Source organism: Ictidomys tridecemlineatus, chromosome 6 (assembly GCF_052094955.1).
Source record: "Ictidomys tridecemlineatus isolate mIctTri1 chromosome 6, mIctTri1.hap1, whole genome shotgun sequence".
Lineage (NCBI taxonomy): Eukaryota > Metazoa > Chordata > Mammalia > Rodentia > Sciuridae > Ictidomys > Ictidomys tridecemlineatus.
In genome coordinates, this window is record NC_135482.1 from 49764275 (window position 1) to 49778043 (window position 13769).

The following is a 13769-nucleotide window of genomic DNA, read 5'->3' on the forward strand; positions in this document are numbered from 1 at the left end:
CAGAATGACCTTATCTGTGGATAAAGGGCCTTTGGCAGGTAACCAGACCCAGACTCTCAAAGGTCTGCCTCCCAGCTCCAGAGAGCCCCAGAGTTCTCATTGAAGCCCAGCATTCACAGCACGCACAAAGCCGGGAGGAACCCAGCCACCACCACTCCTGGCAGACCATTGCCCCAGGCAGCAATAAAGGCTCCCCGAGGCCTTTTGTCAATTGTCCCCAAACAGAATATAAACATCTCCACGCTGCCATTCAGTGGACATCCTGTTTACATGGCGAGTGGAGATTTGGTTGCTTTCCCTCTTCTCTTTTTAAAGGCTGTAATTATGTTTACCCAAGTCCAGCAGTAGGTGCCAGGAGGGCTGTGAGTTGATTTCCCTGGCTAACACTGCAGACAGCTGGCGGCAGCTCCACTGACCTCTGCATCCCAGGCAGAGGGCCAGCCCTCTACACACACCAACACTCTCTCTACAAAGATACCCATTCTTACTGAGCTGTTTTCTTTGTATGCATGCTGGGATGCTCTGGATAATTGTCTAGCAAATGCCAAAATATGCCAGGGCTATAAACTTTCTGGAGAAACAGATGATAAAAGAAAGGGAAGAGAAGGATACAGGGCTCTGTGGAAGGCCTCCTGGGTACCATATTGTCTCAGACAACATCCATACAACAGAGTTATGTACATGACTCAGTTTTTACAGATGAGGAAACCAAGTAAGCATAAGGTCACTCTCCTAGTAGAACTGGAATTTAAATCAGGTCCATCAAGCATTATACTCTGTGTTCTTTTAATTCCAGGGGAGAAAGTGAGTTTTAGAACCCTTATGGACTTTTATGGAAGCCAAATAAATGAGTTACTTTGACTCAGTGAGTCCCAACGTATTAATCCTTTTTTCCACCCACTGTAATTTATTTTTAAACATGAATCCAATGCATTTAACATAATGTAGAGGTTTTTTTTTTTCTCTCATATGTCAACAACCTTCCCATCAATGATTCCTGAAAACTCTGGACAAAATTGAAACAATAACAACAGCAACAACAACAAACTTCTGAGGATTTTAGAAAGTAAATAACAACAGGTTGCAGAGAGAGATGAAATTTGAAATCAGCACAGGAATAAATTTCTCCTTTGGTGAGTAGGTTTGTTTTGTTTTGATTTTTACCAACTTTCCCTTATCCATTGGCCATCACCAGAAAATGGTGTGACATTTGCAGCTAAAATTCTAACGGAACGTATTCTGTCTTTTTTGGTGAGTAGATACGGAAAAAAAACATGAGTAATCATAGCCAACTGCTGGGAAGGAAGGAGGGCAACAGGAGAGGAGAGAACCAAAGAAGAGTCCCCTTGTATTCTGTGCAAACAATCTGCATGGGTCCCCGACTAAGCCCCCAAACACATACATGTGGGATGAACTCAAAGGAACACAGCCAAGGCTTACAAAGTAACACTGAGATTTGAACACAGAAGTAACACAGAACTTACAACCTGAGTCTTTACCGAGTATTAAAAAAAAAAAAAAAAGCATCATACTCTTCAGAGGTATAAAATAAAGCCCAGAAAGGAGCCTGGGATAAAGGGTAGCATCTGATTGAGGTATGAGTAAATGTCTAACTCTGCTCAACACTTTATCTTTAGGGCTCCTGTGACCCCTCTCAACTCTTAGGCTCTCTGTTCCCTTCAGATAGATGGTATTCTGTCACCAACTTCCTCCTGAGGTTTAACAGGCAGCTTTTACAATAGCCTCCAGTGATTCCTGCCTTCTGGTAGTTCTTGCCCCATCCCCTGCAGTGTTGGCTGGATTAAGTGATGAGCTTCTAACAAATGGAAAGGGTAGAAGTGATGGGATATCAGTTCCAAGAATAAGTTATAAAAAAAATCCCTCTCTCTCTCTCTCTCTCTCTCTCTCTCTCTCTCTCTCTCTCTCTCTCATTCACTCACTCTCTCAGAGGGAAACAAAGTGCCATATTGAGAAGAGCCTTATCGAGAGGCCACAGGTCAAAGGACCTGCTCTCCCATTAGTGAGAACCTGAGGTCTGCAGACAGCCATGTGACTGAGCTTGGAAGCAGACAGAACCTACCATTTGAACATGAGATGACTCCAGCTCTGGCTAATATCTTGACTGCAGCCTCATGAGAGATGGTATAAGTCAGAAGCATCCAGCTAAGCCACTCTACATATATAGAACCCTACCCCACAAAAGTTGCTAGATAATAAATTTTGTTGTTTGAAGCTATTAATTTTGTGGTTAATTTGTTACCAGCAGTGGCTAACTCACGCACAGAGAACAGACCCTAAAGGGAAAGGTGTAGAAGAAGACCACAGCATACAGTCCCCTAAGGCAGGCTACTGCCACCATCTAATCCCTGCAGACCCCAGGTGGGTTGACTGTGTACTCATATTACATCTTTAGAAATCTATAACATGAGCTTGGTGCAGTGGCACACACTTCTAATCCCAGCCACTTGGAAGGCTGAGGCAGGATGATCACAAGTTCAAGATCAGCCTCAGCAACTTAGCAAGAACCTGTCTCAAAATAAAAAATAGAAAGGGCTGAGGTTGTAGCTCAGTGGCAGAGCAATCCCGGGTTTGATCCCCAGCACTGCATTAAAACAAAGTAAGAAATCTATAAAATATTAGATAATATCATTAGATAAATTAGCTAGCTCATATGATTACATAATCAGAAAAATATTAGATAAAATAGAAGATATTTTCTAAGAAGGCATTCACAATTTCGTTGCAAGCTTTCATAACTCATAAGAACCTGACCTCAGGGAAAGATAGGACTTTAAAAGAATGACCTGATAAAGGGAGGCATGGATAGAGTCTGGGACAAAGCAAGATCCAGTTGGCTGAAGCCCTGGTCCTCAAAAAGAAGTGATCAACAGCACAGCGAATAATACCGTGACTAATGTGACCAAGGACAGGTGGGAAGAACCTGTGCTGGATAACAGTTGGTGCACACATCCAGAGATGTCTAGTCCATGGCTGCAGAGACCTCATTGACCCTGCAAGTCAATCCACTGAGATTCCATTCCCTTGGCTGAAAATGGGAGAATACCATGCAGTCTGCCAGGGTGCCGGAGTTCATGCAGCTGGAGACCTGGGATCATGAACGGGAAAAGAATCCAAAGAACATCGATCCAATTGTGTGGGCCAACATGACAAGTCCTGAAGAAAGCCTGTGGTTTTGTGGGCTTATAGAAGCTTCAGTACTCACCCCAGGAATGCCAAGTGAATGCTCATTGCGAAAGAGCAAATCTAGGCCTCACAGTGCTATGAAATAAAGGTTCAGAATGTACTCCTCTCTGTGGTTAGGAACTGTGGTAGACTGAATAACAGCTCCCAAATATGCCCATATCCTCGTCTCTAGAACTTGCAAATGTTATCATATCTACCAAAAGGATTTTGCAGATGTGATTGAGTCAAGGATGCTGAAAGGAGGAGATTATCCTGAACTACCTGTGTGGGTGTGATGTGATCCTTTTAAGATGCAGACAGAATGACTTTGAGTCACAGGAGAAGGAAGTATAAAGATAGAAGCAGAGACTGCTGGGATGTACTTTGAGGATGGAAAGAGGGGGACAGGGGATCACCAGATGAGGAACATAGTCAGCCACTAAAAGCTGAGAAAAAAATCAAGAAAACAAAGTCTCCCCTTAGAGTTTTCAGAAGGAACCAGCCCAGAGGACACCTAAGCTGCAGCCCCGTGAAACTCACTCATAGTTCTGACCTCCAGGGCTGTAATCTAATTAATTTGTTTTTTTCAGCTACAAATGTGGTGGTGAATTGTTGCAGCAGCCACAGGAAATGAATGCAGAGACCATCAGGAACTAGTCACAGAAGAGCATGGAGGTAAATTGGAGCCTCAATTCCTGGAGCCCAAGCAGAATTGCAGGAAATGACAATTGCAAACCAACAAAAATTCTTGTGCCAGGAATCCTCATTGAATTACGTCCATCATTAAGACTAAAGACTAGGAGCCACCATTATTTCCCTGTTCATTATCTTGTCTGCATCAAGAATATTTCCTCAGAGAAGCTCAAACACTCACCTTCTATTAAAAGGTCTGAATGGTAGAAGGGAAGAAGGAAACGTACCACATGGAGTTGGCACTATAGAGGCCCACTGCTCTTTAGGGCCAATATTTACAGCAGAAATTTTGCTTGTGAAGATTTTCAGACCTAGACTGGGCTACTTCCTACTCTGCTGAAGTGCTCCTTAGTAGGATTTATAGATCAGGCTCCAGGTGTTCCTTTGTTGGTGGCTGAATCACTCCAACTTCCACCTCCATCTTCGTATAGATGGCCTCCTCTCCATCTGCTGTGTATCTCTGATAAGGACAGTTATTATTTGATTCAGACCCACTTATTAATCCAAGATCATCACACCTTGAGATCCTATTTAATTACTTTTGAAAAGACCTTTTTTAAAAAAATATTTTTTAGACGTTGATGAACCTTTATTTTATTCATTTATTTACTTGCGTGCTGAGAATCAAACCCAGTGCCTCACACATGCTAGGCAAGCACTCTATCACTGAGCCACAACCCCAGCCCTGCAAAGACCTCTTTTAAAAAAAAAAAAATCACACGGATTTTGGCACATGTATATATTTTTTGGTCTGCCACTATTCAACCCTCTTCAGTATTTCTAAAATTTATATAGTGATTTGTATATATGTGTGGCTTTAGAAGTAATATTCTGCTAAAAAATCTCTTTCTGGGGGCTGGGGATGTGGCTCAAGTGGTAGCGTGCTCACCTGGCATGCGTGCGGCCCAGGTTCAATCTTCAGCACCACATACAAACAAAGATGTTGCGTCCACCGAAAACTAAAAAATAAATATTAAAAAAATTCTCTCTCTCTCTCTCTCTCTCTCTCTCTCTCTCTCTCTCTCTCTCTCTCTCTCTCTCCTCTCTCTCTCTCTTAAAAAAAAACAAAAACAAAAAAAAAAAACCTCTTTCTGTACCTTACCATTTTCAATTACCACAATGTTTTTGTCTATCCATCATGTTCTTATGTACCTAGTTTGTATTCCAGTGTATGCACCTGCCATATTTTACTGATTGAATTCCCTAGCAGTAGCCACCACTTGTCTGCCACCAAACGGAATGTAGCAGTGAGCATTATGACTCATGTCCCATCATGAATATGTTGAAAACGTTTCTCTGGTGTATATTCCCAGAAGCATGTTTGCAGCTCATAACTGATTTAAACACATCCTCAATTTCTCTAAGCATTTCTCACATGCATAAGGTTCCTTTTTCTCAAATTCTTGCCAATACATGAAGTCATTCAATTTTATAATATTTGCTATTCTGATGTCTGTTACATGTTATCTCACTGTTGTTGTAGTTAATAACTCTCCAATGACGAGTGAGGTAGAACACTATCAATTTCACAAATTTTCTAGCATCTGTGACTTTCTTCAGAAGACACAAGTAGCGTAGCAGACCTTCACCTCCCTATCATGTGGATCTCATCAGTTTTTGTTCCAGGTGATGATGGATGTGCCTTTCCTGTCTACTCTTTTTTTTTTCTTCATTATTTAGACAGGAAGCCACTTTTCTACATTATTTATGATTCTAACACCAGATATTTGTTTGTTCTTAGCCCCACACTCACCCTTCTCTATTCTCTAGAAGAAGATGTGAGCAGGAAGCCTACAGATGACATTTCTTTGACATCTAAATTCTAACCAAGTTCCATCAACAGGAGGCACCTCTACCTGATCAGCTGGTGGAAAGAAGGTCAGGCTACTCTGTTTCTGACAGAACCTGAACTGCAGCATCAGTGGTGGCTTCTGCTGGATTCAGGTACTGCTAGGCTACACAGCCAACGCTACTGGAACCGTCACCAGTGTCACTAAGTACCACAGGTCTGTTACCAAGCAGGAGCCACCACAGGATGGACTCATCTATTTCAGCCAATTACAGGAGCAGCTCCCTGAATTCTGGGGTAGAGTGTTTCCCTTTGCCCTACAAACATCTTTATAATCATTCCCCAACATTAAGTCCTTCTCAGATTGAATGACCTAAAATAATTTCTGTTTTCCTGACCAGGCACAGACAGGTAGATAAACTTCCCATATTCTCAGCATCCTCCTACAATGATCATTTGTCCTACAATAGCATTTCAAAGCCTATCTTTAAAGGATAAACATTCTCCAAACTTATATACCTATGAAGATCTTCATTTTACCCCCTTGCATTTAAACCATAGTTTATCTGGGTATAAAACTCCAGGAGCTACATTGTCCTTTGAAACTATGACTCCCATGAATCCTAGCATCCAGTTTTGCTATTGAAAAGTGTGATGGCAGCTTTTTTGTTGTTGTTGTTCCTTACAAGTTCATTTGCTCTTTTTTTTCTCAGGACTCTTTTAGGATTTTTCTTGTTGTTTTGGCTCTTAAATTTCTCTATAATGTGTCTATTTGTTGATATTTTTCCCTTGTCTGGACCTTTAGTCTTTATATTCCTTTACAGATTGCCATTAAATTTTAAAATAAATCTTCTTCACTAATATTTATTCTCTCCTTCTGAGACTCCTGAACTTCTCTCAATTCCATATCTCTTAACTTCCTTTTTATTTTTTACTGATGCCAAAGGGTTTACATTTCTCAGCTCACCAGTTAGTTCATCCAGGTCTACCTTCTGCTATTTATTCCCTCTGTTGTGTTCTTCATTTCATCTATTGACCTAATACCTCCATTTCATCTATATTACCTAATATCTCTAGCTGGCTCTTTTTATAACTGCTTTTTTTCCTATTTTTCTCTATTCCCCTATTTATAATGTTTATTTTATATTCTTATAACTACCTCCACAAGGGCTACAGGGGAAGCAGTGACCACCTTCTTATTTATTCCCCTTTTGATTTATTCCAAAAGACCATTTTTATCATGTCACTTCCCTGCTCAAACACCTTCAATGGGTCTCCTTTACAAATGGTATTAAACAAAAAGAGCCATTATACAATGCCTTCTCCATTCAGCTCTTTTTATTCTTGATATTTGCCTTTTTGTTATCCTCTAATTTACTTTACTATCCTATTTTTTAATCCTAGGTAGTCCTCAGCACACATAACTTCTTATTCATAGCAGAGGCACAAAAAGATATCTCCTAATTGATAGTGCAAGCCTGTAAGTTAATAATTCTTGCAAAAGAATTATTCCTGGTTCAGAAAAAGAAAAATATATCTTTCGTGTACAAAAAAGGTACAATTCACCATCATGAGGACATGTGTTAAGCATTTTCACAATGTCAGAGAAAGGTTTGCAACAGAGAATGAGCCAGGCTTTCTTATTTGATCTCTCTTCTGATCAAGGTTTCACATTTTCAAGATGTCTTAGTAGTGGGCAACTATTGTGGAATAGGCTTAGGAAACTGACTTCATGATGTTGATGTCACTAACCATGTTTGAACAAACAGGAACTAACCTGTGAGATAAGCAAAAGCACTAAAAGATGATGTCATGCATCTAACTACACAGATCTATGGGCTTAAGCTGTTGGCCCGAGGGCAGTGCAGCAATTTGCAATTACAGTCTCCTATTCCGAATCTCAAGATTTTGTCAGTTCTGTGGGAAATAAAATGGGTGTTTAAATAAAGACTTCAAGATAAATTCACTCATCACAAACAAAACATATGCTAGCTCCCAAAAGGAGAAGTAATCAAAAACGTCCAGGCAGTTGGACTAGATTTCTTTTGATGTTTCCACCATTTGTCTCTGAAAACCAAGTCAGTTCTATGTCACTTGCCCAAGTGCTTGGAGAGCATAAGAGTTACCAACCAGGACTTTGATTCTTTAAAGGTCTGTTTATGTCTGCATGACTAAGAGTGCTTTTGTGTACTGAGGAGGAAATACCAAGCTAACAAGGAAGGCCACGAATCCACAAAATTTTAATTTCTAGTTTTGGGAGAAGTGAACCTCCAATTCATGTTTTTGTATTACGAATTTTTGTGACGACTTTAAAGCTTGCCATGGTATTTATGGTAATTTCATTACAAACCACATCTTCATCTTTTAATTTCTTTCCTATTTATAATTATACAACTGTAATTAAAAGGTATTACAACTCCACGCTATCCTAGCTAAAAGTCTGGCCTGGCAGGCTTATAATATTCAAGACATTTCTCTGGCTTTATTTCTTTTCTCCATTTTGGAAGAAGGGTGGGGGAAGGAAGGGAGGCAGTGGAGACTTCGGTCATTATAACCTCAAATCCTTTCATCAACTTCTCTTTGTTCCTTAAAAAAAAAAAAATAGGATTTTTCCAAATAGTCCCCTCACCAAATGAAATGTTTTGATGTAATAGTTTCCATTTCAGCTTCTCACCACATCTGAAGTGATGCTTCACTCAGATTCACTAACAGCATGTGAAGGGTTTCAAGGGTTGTTGGGACTTGGATTGAATTCCATCTTTCAGTGGTGGTGCCAGCCCTTTCTGCCTCCATGGCTCAGAGGGTCCCAAAGCTGAGCGCCATGGCTGGGGCACCTCATAGCTTTCTCTTTCGGCACAGAGAAGATACTGGTATGTAAAGACTTCCACATTCCTAATAGTTATCAGTCACAAATCCAAGAAAAAGATTTGGAGGCAAGGAAACTAGCAGCTCTGGCTAATCCTCAGCTGGAAAGAGTGCAGCGAACTGATAATTCACCACGTTCTTAATATCTTCAAAGAAGGTTGAACTGTGGAGCCAAACAGAATCATCTCCCAGAAAGAGTTCACCTAATTAGCTGGAAGAAGGATACACATGGATTTTTTTGTTTGTTTGTTTTGTTTTTGTTTTTTTTGCCAACCTACTAGAGAACTGATGCTCTCCCAGCCCATGTCACCCTGATGGGACCATCAATCACTGTATGCCACCTACTTGCAGGGTAAACACATTGAGCCAGACCAACAAAAATACTATGGGTAAAGGAGTTCTGGAGCAATCAGTCATTTTTTTTAATAATTACTGCTATAAATATGGCCCTACCCTGGGCCCAAATTACCCTTCTTTCTCTCTTCTCATGAAATATTTTTCTTAAGATTTTTCCTCTTGGTGGATCTTCATTTGGGACTATCTCAACCCAATGTAAGGTTGAATCTCAACAAGGTAGAAGTCAAATCTTGATCCCATTCCTTCTAAAGGATCCTTGTTCCTTCTCCATACATGTCCGTTTTTCAAACATCAGGAAATGTTTCCTTCCTCAGAGAACTTACCTGGAAGCAGGGGATAACAACTGGTTTTGGATTCTGAGAGATTCCCCGACAAATTGACAAAATGGGCTCAAAATGATATGCTCTCTGCTCCTAGACCAGTGCTCTGCAACCTTAGTCCCCACATTAGAGACATATGATACTACAGAATGACTTGTGTCCTCCCCAAAATTCATATGTTGAAGGCCTAACTTCCAATTTGACTGCATTTGGAGATTCGGCCTTGGAGGAGGTTAGATAAGGTCATAAGGATGAGGCCCTAATCCAACTGGACTGGTATCCTTAAAAGAAGAAACACCAGATATTTCTTCCTTTCTCTCTGCAAACACAAAGAAAAGCCCATTTGAGGACATAGTGAGGAGGCAGCCATCTGTAAGACAAAGAAGAGAAGCTTCACCAGAAACCAACCCTGCCAGTGCTTTGATCTTGGACTTTCAGACTCTACAATGGTGAGCGAGTCAATGTCTGTTGTCTAAATCACCCAGAGGTATTTTGTTATGGTAGCCTGAACAGACTAATACACCTCGGGAGCTCTAAAAACTCAATGCCCAGGCCTTGTCCACACCCATTATCAGAATCTCTGGGAGCAAAACAGGCATCAGGATCTTTAAAATCTCTCAAGATAATCCCAATATGCTGCCCCTGTATACAAAGGCTGTATACAAAGGCTACGGTCAACTTTGAAATAGTTGGTTTTCTTTCTTTTTTAAGTTTCCTTATTTTTAATATACAATAAGGATATTAACAGATTAACATATTTACAGCATATAATTTGTCTCAATTTGCTGTTAACTTTTACAACAGTTTTATATACATACACATACAGATATATATATAAAATATCTACACACTATATATATTCTATATATGTGAATATGTATATCTACATAATCACACTTATATACACACATGTATATATACATATACCCCTTCAGTTTTTTTAATAGTATGGAGAAGTGAGTAGAATTGCAAGTTGACACAGCTAACAGCAATAGGTTGGCTGGCTGGCCAAGAAATATGATAGTTCTTAAATCTGGAATCATAGCACAAATTTATTCACAGAAGTTCTGTTTGATTTGTTTGCTTGGTGTTGACTTTGGGCCAGATACTACACTAGGTGCTGGGGATTCCGTATTGAGTAAAAATACACCCAATCCCTGCCTTAAGGGAGTTAGGAAGATATGATCTGTGCTCTGGAGGACAGGAACTCCAAGAGCAAGCTGCAAGGCACCTAACAGCCTCCGGGGTTGAGGAAGGCTTCTTTCCCTGAGGATTATTCCAAGAGCACCCCTTACATGGGATTCTTTGTTAAGAACGTTCGCCTTACTGCAAAGTAGTCTAGAGTCTGAGATATGAAGTCTAGTTCAGGACAAGAGCTATAGACTGCTATGCTATGATGTTTCGGGTGCAGTGTGTAGTGCTGTGATTTACTATGGGACAGACCTAATCACCATCGTGCCTTAAATATGCATTCCAAGTAGGTCCTAAGGAACTCATCTGTGGTTTGGTCAACCACACGGCCATTTACTTTGAAAATTGTCTACAGAGAACTATGGAGTAGAATCTCCCCAACCTGATAATCTTGTGTTTGTTTTCCAGAATTGTGGAATTCTAAGAATTGCAGGATTTAAAAAAAAAAAATCTTTAGAGAGAATCCATGTTGTTTAAAGAGAGTCTTCAACCTATGCACACCATGAGGGTCAGATCCTCCTCCTACAACTTAACATTTATTGTCCACTATGAAGTAAGTGTGGTTCTATGTGCTGAGAACTCTTATGGATCTAAGGTCTTTCAAGATTTCTCTTGTTTCTTCCTGTGGGAGAGCATAGGAAGGTTTTCTTCATTTCTTAATCCTCACTCCCATGCATCCCTAGAGCCCATACAGGGACCAGCATCCATCAGGCATTTGACAATGCATACAGAATGTGTGAGAGTTATTAGGGTAACTGGGTTCTCAGATGTCCATTGATGGGGCTTAGGTGAGGAGGAATTTCCCACAAGGCCCAGGCCCCTGGGATTCCTTGATGCTAGCAGTAGTGCTGGTGTTTGTAAGTGTGGCCCCTCTTTTTCACTCCAGAGGAATTTTTAAGTCTCCAAGCCAATAAACTGTTCACCAGTGAACAATGAAATCTCTTTGTATAGTCATAGGGTGAGGCTTTGGAAAATTAGGAACAGAACCCAGAACTCTTTATATTTCCTAGAAAATCCCAGTGGATTCTACATTCTGCCCTCAAAAATTTTCTTTGAGGAGTGATTTCATAATCTAACCACTGAAGGCTGTGAGCGAGGTCTTATCATGGTGTCCCATATCCAACCAGGGAAGACAAGACATACACAATAACACACACAGGATTATTGGTTTTTAAAAAATGTAGGATTAACACCAAATAGTCACAGAGAAATTTTAGCTTTTACTTCTTCTCAACAAAAGAAACAATCAGTGAGGTGAATAGAGAGCTACAGAATGGAAGCAAATTTTTATCACTTGCACATCAGATAGAGCACTAATCTCTAGGGTATATAAAAAAACTTAAAAAACAAAACACCAAAAAAACCAAATAATCCAATCAATAAATGGGCCAAAGAACTGAACAGACACTTCTCAGAAGGTTATATACAATCAATCAACAAATCTATGAAAAAATGTTCAACATCTCTGGCAATTAGAGAAACGCAAATCAAAACTACTCTAATTGTATCTCACTCCAGTCAGAATGGCAGCTATTAAGAATACAAACAACAATAAGTGTTGTTGAGGATGTAGGGAAAAGGCACACTCATACATTGCTGGTGGGACTGCAAATGGTGCAGCCAACTTGGAAAGCAGTATGGAGATTCCTTGGAAAACTGGGAATGGAACCACCTTTTGACCCAGCTACCCAATCCTTGGTCTGTACTCAAGGGACTTAAAAACAGCATACTGCAGAAACCCTGCCACATCAAAGTTTGTAGCAACACAATTCACAATAGCTAAACTGTGGAACCAACCTAGATGCATGGATAAAGAAAATGTGGAATATATACACAATGGAATATTATTCAGCAATAAAAGAGAATAAAATCATGTCATTTGCAGGTAAATGGATGGAGTTGGAGAATATAATGCTACATGAACTTAATCAATACCAAAAAACCAAATGCCCAATGTTTTCTCTGATATAAGGAGGCTGATTCATCGTGGGGTTGGGAGGGGGAGCATGGGAAGATTAAATGAACTCTAGAGAGGGCAAAGGGGAGGAGAGGAAGCGAGGGGGCAAGGGTGTAAAAAAGATTGTGGAATGAGATGGACATCATTCCCCTAAGCACATGGATGAAGACACAAATGGTGTGAATATACTTTGCATACAACCAGAGATATGAAAAATTGTGTTCTATATGTGTAATATGAGTTCTAATTCATTCTGCTGTCATATATAAAAATTAGAATAAAAAATTAAAAAAAAATATATTTTAGCTTTTATATAGCCATGGTGGAGGTCTTACACTCACATGCACACACATAGCCAGAACTTGTTGGTTTGTCTTCCAGACCCTGTGGAGACAAAGAAACCAGGTAAAAATTGAAATCTAAAGTCTGGGATCCTCATGCTGCCCCCATGTGGCTGATAGGAACTAGACTGTGAAGCAGTGTCTTCCTACTGATTCAATGAGCCCCAAATGATTTAGGTATTTTATTTTTATTATTTTTTTTAATATCTTTATTTTATTTTTATGTGGTGCTGAGGATCGAACCCAGGGCCCCACACATGCTAGGCGAGTGCTGTACCGCTGAGCCACAACCCCAGCCCCGATTTAGGTATTTTAATAACCACAGTGCTGAGTTAACACTGAGAAAGCAACTGTACATATGGCAGCCAACAGCTTCATCTCGGCCACGCTGGTGGCCATTCCTCACCAAATCAGAGGACTGCTCCAATTTTCCCAGCCAGTTACTGTTAGTTTGCACTTGTTGGATATAGGTGAGTATCAATGTTTCTTTCTTTCCCCAGCCGCCTTCTTCTTAAATTCTTTCTTTTCTTTTCTTTTTAAGAATTACTTTAGGATTCATTTCCTTGTGGATCAGGGAAAGAAAAGACAGAAAACTCTAACTTTGTGAGAACAGTCAGCCTCGTCTCCCCTGAGACTGAGGGTTGGTTACCTGGGGCTGTACTGGAGGGAGGGGGGTTGCTGGGATTCTAGAAAATACATGAATTATGAAGACCAGAGGGTGGTGGGTGCTCCCTAGGACACAGCTGCTGGGAAGGGACAGCACAGGAGTAGGATGTGGGGCTGGTTTCTCCTTTGTGACTTATCCTTTAAGAAAACTTCACCAATGTCACTCAGAAATTTTTTCTTAACCTTTTTTTTTTTCAAAACAGGGAATCAATGATATTTTCTTTAAAATAAAAAATGGGGGGACCCCACCCTGTTCCCATTTACACACACAAAACTAATGTAAGAATTAAGGTGCGTTTGGGGCTGTGGCTGTAGCTCAGTGGTAGAGCACTTGCCTGGCATGTGTGAGGCCCTCGATTCAATCCTCAGCATCACATAAAAATAAATAGATAAAATAAAGATATAAA

General features: G+C 40.3%; 1 long non-coding RNA gene across 1 annotated transcript in view; it reads right to left on the reverse strand.

Moving 5' to 3' along the window:
• Window positions 1-13769, reverse strand: part of LOC144378627 (uncharacterized) — an 86172-nt gene that overhangs the window by 56836 nt on the left and 15567 nt on the right. The window lies entirely within an intron of this gene.